A 7,113-nucleotide genomic window follows, 5' to 3' on the forward strand; every position below is an offset into this window, starting at 1 on the left:
GAAATAAAAATCAAGACATGATAGGTCGGGTGACCGAGCAGGCCAACGCACGGGACCACCACGTCCGATCCACTGTTGACCAAATGTGACATCCAGGTAGTTACGAACATCTCCGCTATAATGGGCAGGGGCTCCATCGTGTTGGAACCACATTGTCTGTTGCGTCGATGCAGAAATCTGTTCATCTCTCAAAAGTTGTGGCAATACTTGCTGCAGAAAGATCAAGTAGATAGGTCCGGTTAGACGACACGGTAACAGGTAAGGTCCGATGAGGTGATCTCCCATAATACATTGACCGAAAATCGAATCTGTGCTGCACGACGTCGTATTGCATGCGGGTTCTCGACCGCCCAGATATGGTCGTTATGCGTGTTGAAAATTCCTTCCCTTGTGAAGGATGCCTCATCGGAAAACAACACTTCAGCAGGAAAAAGGGCATTTGTAGCACATTTTCCAAGGTACCACTGTGCGAAAGCAAAACGAGGTGCATAATCCTCCGGTTGCTATCTGGACACGCTGCCTGGAGTATTCCAGAATGTTCGGATGTCCATGTGTCGGAGATGTGAGGCGTGCATTGTAGCCCGTGGAAGAAACTTCGAACACTTACTTTAATCCATGTACCTTTTGCTTCTTTTCATGTATTATTAAAACGATTTCTCACTTACGGTCTCTTTTCTTTATGGTGCTTCTGTGTACAACACCGCTTCAGGAAAGCATTTCCGACCCCACATTGCTATATGATTTCGAGTTGTCAGGATGTACCCTACCCCTCTTAGAAGTTCTGAAACGTTTAACTGAAACACCCTGTATATAATCTTTATTGTGTACAAAAGGATGTATACAATGTAGCCTTCACGGTAGGAATGCCAGGGGCTTCACATTGGCTGGCGGACAAAGGCCTTGAGGACGGGGCGCACATCGAAGTTCGGGTTCATCCCCCAGGGCCAACAATATAATAAGTTTCAGTTAAATTATTCATAAAGATATTATACAGTATTTTTGACATTATATACAATATCAGACATCCTTTTTAAATTTATTATACTGCGACATTACTGTGCAGTTTGCCTGGTTGAGTTTAGGTCATCAAGGATCTCTCTCCGGTATTTGGAATCCTTGGCAAATTGGTAGAGGTCTCCGTCGATTGCTTAGACTGTAGTGAGCATCTGCCTGGGGAGAAAACGTTCGCTAAGGGCTAGTCTATTATGGTTGGCTATAAGTGTTGGAGCTGACCTCAGTCCGGGTTGAGGGATTCTCCAGCTGCACAGTTCCCATATGTTTGGCTCCGAGATTATTCCAGTGGTCATTTTGGCAGCAGATAGTGAGGCTAGTTCAGTGCGGTTGCCATCGCAGTTGTTCTTTGCTGGGGTGGACGATGATGTTAATGTGTGATCCAACGAAGGAGCCAATATTCGGAGGAGTACACACGCTTGATATTCGTGGGGGCTGCAGATGCCCATATCTCTGAGGCATATAACAGGACGGAGTATACAGAGGTGTATACGTACCGCCGAGTCACATCCAGATCCTTAACGTGAAGTAGTTGTTTGGTAATCCACCGCATTTTGAGAATTTTGTTATGAGCTTGTCAAAGCGGGGGGTGAAGGTCAGTTTTCAATTGAAAACTACTCCCAGTTCCGTATGTGTATTTACCACTGGAAGGAGAATGCCATCTAGAGAAGCTTGGACTTGATTGGGTTGGTGCTTCAAAGAAAAGACAATTTGGGCTGATTTTGCATGTTTAATAAGTAGTCCAAATTGATGGAGATAGGATTCTAAGTCGTGTAGCTTTCGATTGATGTTTTCATTAATTTTTGAGATATGTTCGCCCGGGTTAATCTGGGTGTAGCTTAATATCGTCAGCATAGCAGATTATGTCTTCTCTCTCTTGAACAAATGGAATAATGACTGCAGTAAATAATGCTCCAGAGAGGACTCCACCTTGAGGAACTCCCGCAGTGATTTTTATTGAGATTATATCTTGATCCGCTGTAAGAACAATGATTCTGTCTGATAGCAGGGTTGTGATAAACCACAACATGTCACCTTTTATTTGGAAGTAATTTTCTAGGAGGTGAACGAGCGAGGGAATGCTGATTGAGTCGAAGGCAGCTTCCACATCGACATACGTGACGGCAAGTTCTGCTTTAGTTTCTAGTGCTCTGAAAATGGTGCTGGTAATGGATGTTAAATTGGTGACTGTGGATCTTCCAGGAATGGCATAGTGAATTTGTGGGGGTTTTTGAGGCAAGATTGATTGGTGATGGTTGAAAGTAATGCCTTCTCCATAAGTTTCAAAAGGCTGGAAGAGCGAGAGATTGGCCTGAACCGTTTAATGAGGGATGCAGATTGGCATTTAGGATGTGGCCTGACAGCATATCTGTTCCAGAGAGGGGGATAGTAGTGCTGCGTTAAGACACGGTTAAAAATTGAGAGTACTGGATCGATGATAAACGTGCTGAGACACTTGATCATGAATTGTGGCACAAGGTCAGGGCCTGCAGTCACGGTGGGTGGCAATCCATTTATAGTAGGTATAAGCTGCTTCCTGGTGATGCTGACGGTGGCGAGCATATCCGTTGGGATGTTGCTGATAGGTAAGTTCCCTGGATGTGTCGGGGCCACATTGTTCAAGAACCGTACAATGTGGTCCATCCACAGTTTAAGATCCAGTGTTTTAGGAATTCCTGTGTGGCGAGAGTCATAAAATGGTTTTCCTTTTTGTAAGGTTGCTTTTAGATGTTTTTTGATTGCAGATGATTTCTGGCGGTTGAACACTGCCCTTGCTCTGGAGAAGGCAATCTGATCTTGTACAGCGCCTGACTCTTTCCATCTCTTATGCAGATTTTGTTTTTCTTGGAAGGTTTTGTTCAGTGCAGGTGTCCACCAAGCTCTTGAACGGGGAGTGATGCAGACAGTCTTTGTCGCTCCGTAGTTGGCAATGGTCTGGATCCACCTGGTCATGAGGTCCACAGCCAATTGGAGATCGCAATTGTTGAGAGCTTCCCAAGGGATGGAGGATGCAGCTTCGAGACATCGTGGTGGATCAATGAATTTGGGGGATGTTATTTTTTCCCCTTTTTTGGGCCTTGAATACTGAAGTTAGGTGCGGCTAAGTGCAGGAGTATGGCAATGGGTTCGTGATCGGATTGAAAGAGATTGTGAAGGTTGTCTTCGAGGTCGCATGGTGCTGAGGAGAATACCAAATCTAAGAGACTGGATCCTCTCGTGGGGTGGCAGTTGAGAAGGCTGATACCCAGTAAATCCATACTGCTAACGAGTGTCCTACTAAGATGTTCGAGAATAGGTGGAAGATTGAAATCTCCACAAACAATGTGCTTAGCAGAGGCATGGAGGTAATTCACTAGCCAATGGATTACATCTTCAATGATATCACTGTTTGGGCCTAGTGGAATATATACTGTTGCTATGTCTATCAAGTAGGTGTTAAGCTTGAGGGACACCATGGCAGCTTCAAATGCAAGGGATTGGCTTTCCACAGAATGTACCAATGAAAAGAGGGTGATATTGTAGAGTATTGCGACTCCCCCTCCTCTACAATCCACTCTAGAGGAGCAGATCATCTGGTAACCAGCCTGAGGTGCACAGGCAACGGAGTCCTGCCCATTCCCAAGCCACGTTTCAGCGATACAAAGGACATCTAAGGGTTTTCGAGAGTAGAAGCTGTTCGACAGTGTCTACCTTGTTACAGATACTTCTTGCATTTTAAAAGACAATTCGAATGGTGGTAGCCTTAGCAATAGGAGTTCGTACGGGTGGCAAGTCTCTTTTTTGGGGCCGCATTGGTCTGCTGTGCGTTGTGATATGTACAGGGATATTAGAGAGAGGTTTGCAGGCTTGGGGATTGACATCATAAACGTCTGGTAGTTGAACTGATTGACATGTAGACATTTTGTTTCCTATAGTAGGTTTGTTCTCAGTAGATTCATTTGAATTCTTCTGCGTTTCTTTGGCTTGGCAGCTTGGTAGTTTTAATTGCTATTGCATTTGTTGATGATTTTGGGTTTATAACGGTTCTTGGCGTCTAGTCTAGGAAGGGTTTGACGAGAGTTCCAGGGGTCCATAGCCTTGGATCCAACACGAAGCTCATCATCTCTAGGTGGCAGGTAAGGATGAAAGATGCGTAAGTTGGGTACCTAGTTCTTCTCTGTCTCACATCAATATTTATTCTGTGAAGTTCTGCAAACATGGCCTTAATGCTGCCTGATTTAGTAGTTGGTTCCAGTCGAGAAACAAAGATTTGCCCACGAGTCTGGACCGCTGTGATATTGTACGAATATAAGTGATTCCTCTTAGTGGAGTGTTGTGTGCCACCTGTTTTTCCCGTTTGTCTTCCACGTTCCATTTTCTAATAGGTTGAATATATGATCCCGGTTTCTTCTGAGTGAACCTGTTGATCAGCAAGAAGAGACTTGGGCAGGGAGTGCATGCAGTTTGTAAGCCTCGCTGGTGGGATCTTTTGGATTTTATGACCGTCTTTTTGGCTGGTGACTACTTCTGCAAATATGGGTATTAATGGGCTCTTTCCAGTTTGGATTGCTGCTCTAACATTTTAGGTTTGGTATTATTTAGGGTCGATACTGTAGAGGGGGCCACCTGAGAGGTCTTTGAGCGGCTATCTCCGGTGATGTTAGATGCAGGTTTGGTAGCGTTATCTTCACTGAAATCTGCATCTTTGCTGTTGAGCTGATTAGTGGATTGTTCTCTTTTGCTATTTTGAAGGTTGGGTTCTATGGTAGAAGGCTGGTTTACTACAGTGAATTTATTTGCAACTACTTGTGCCTTGAGTTGTATTTCTTCAAGTAGATTTGAGTTTTTGGCTTTGATTTGCTTAATCTCATTAATAAGCATATTTAGCTGCGTGTTTATGAGCATCACATAATCATCACTTATCTGCAGGCAGTTTTCCCTGTGCATCAAAGTTGTTACCGTTTGGCAGCACTTTGTGGCCGAGGTAGCTACATCATATATGACTCCTCCAGGGCAGCGTGGAACGGCTGTGTTGCAACCGAGACGTGGAGGTAGCACTGTCTTCGCTGTCACCTGCTGATCGGAAGTTTCTGGTGTGGTGCTTCCGCTGGGGTGTGGTATGATGGCTTTATTTTTCTGTGCGGATGATGCAGCTTCAGTTGATATGCAGGGTATCTCACTACGTTGGGGAGGTGCCCTTGATGCACTGTTGAGAGACTTACTGTCAGGTATTTCCTTGCATGAAAGACATGAAAAATTGCGTCTCCGTTGCTTGTTCATCTTTCTTAAATAAATTTTGTCGCATGATCCACAAAACGTAGCGTAGCACGTAACACAGATAATGCACAGGTCAGTGTTTAATTTAAATTCGGCTACGGTGAAGACTTCATTTAACTCGGTCATATTTTGATGTCTGATGGGAAATGCTCGTGTTTGAAGGTTTAACCGGCAAAATTGATGGTATTTAGTTCAGAAAGCTTGTCACCGACTTTAGGAATGCAGTTAATCTGTTTCCGGGGGAGAGAGTGAATTTCCTGGAATTAGTAATTGACGCGTATCGCCAGGGCAACTGAACGCAAGTAAATAAAATAAATAAATAAATAAATTTTCTGTTTATACTCTGGGACGACCAAACAGTCAGAGGAGTTACTAACCTACAGCAGTGCAGGCTGGCCTTGATCTGTAGCCGGCAGCGGTAAGTGGTGCTGGTTAATTGTCAGAGATTTAATACAGCTTGATCATGTCCGATTATGAGATTCTGTAATATGAAAAGGAACTGCAAATAATAAATACCTGGGTGCCTTGAAGTTGGTGTCTTGTTCTTCAGAGTCACTTGAGGAGTATTTCAAAGTACAGTATTCAAAGCATTATTGTTAAGTTAATTGCGGCCCACCAGGGTTTCCCCTATATCCGCAGTATGTATAAGGCATTGCGCCAAACGCCGGCATGAAAAAAAAAGAAAAAAAAAGAGAATTATAAGAAAAGAAAATATTCAAAGGATAGCAGTTTGTATACTAGTGTAGAGTAATATGTTGTTAGTGTTGTGTGTATGCCGGCACCTGGCTTTTGCAGCGGGAGATAGAGGGCAAAGAGACGCCCCAACACCCCCGCTCCTGTCCCTAGCCACGAGGAGGTAGCTAGGAACTACTTTAAGCGAAGGTAAGGGGAAATTTGAATTAATTACCCAAAAAAAAAAAAAAACTAATCGGTGAACATAAATTTTTAAAGCAGGTTGATATTTAATCAATTTTGTTAGCTAGGATAAAATTAAGCTCCATAACATAACTCTAAGGTTTGACAGTTATCATTATCAAAAGGTACAAACAGAGAAGCAAAATAATTGGGAGAAAAACATTAGTGACTCAATATACCAAATGCACCAAAAAAGACTGTCCTGCCAGTTATAACAGAACAATCAAAAACAAGTATATACATTTTAATTTACAATTAACCCAATTATTTAGAAATTTAGATATTTACAACATTCTTGTTCAAATGTTTGAGATTGACAGTGATCATAAACAGTGAAATAGCAAACATAAAAGCGAGAAGCTTGAGAGGGAGAGATAGGTTTCTGTGACTAGGTACAGCAAAAGCACTGTGTAATTGTCTGTTAACTCTTAACAGTAGAAGCTAAGATCAAAATATACACTTTAATACCCAATTTAACCCAATTATCAATAATTTAATGTTTATCATTTTTATATTCAATGTTTATCATATTCATATTCAATGTATCAATAAATTGTACATCACTGTAGACCCACAGTCAAAACAAGCAAAATAAAGCAACTATGTCCATAGAAGGCTGCAAGCAAGTCTAACAATTGTGAACTGAAGAAGCAGTCCTGCCAAACATGACTGTGTTGGCAAACTATTTGCATAGAACCACTTAATTAAGTAGGTAAATTTCAAACACAAATCAGTACCATACATCTCTAAATTAAAATATTTACATTATACTTATTCAATATATCGAATAGTGATTTAAGTTTATAAACAAAGAACATTAAAATTTTGTACAGTGATATGCATCATGAGTTATTTACCTCAAGAGACAAATTCCAACAGAATGATGTGGAGTATTTACAAGCAGTTTGTTAGATTCCAAGTTAACGTGGT

The sequence above is a fragment of the Mastigoproctus giganteus genome, chromosome 4 (genome assembly GCF_048544385.1).
Source record: "Mastigoproctus giganteus isolate SK-2022 chromosome 4, ASM4854438v1, whole genome shotgun sequence".
Lineage (NCBI taxonomy): Eukaryota > Metazoa > Arthropoda > Arachnida > Uropygi > Thelyphonidae > Mastigoproctus > Mastigoproctus giganteus.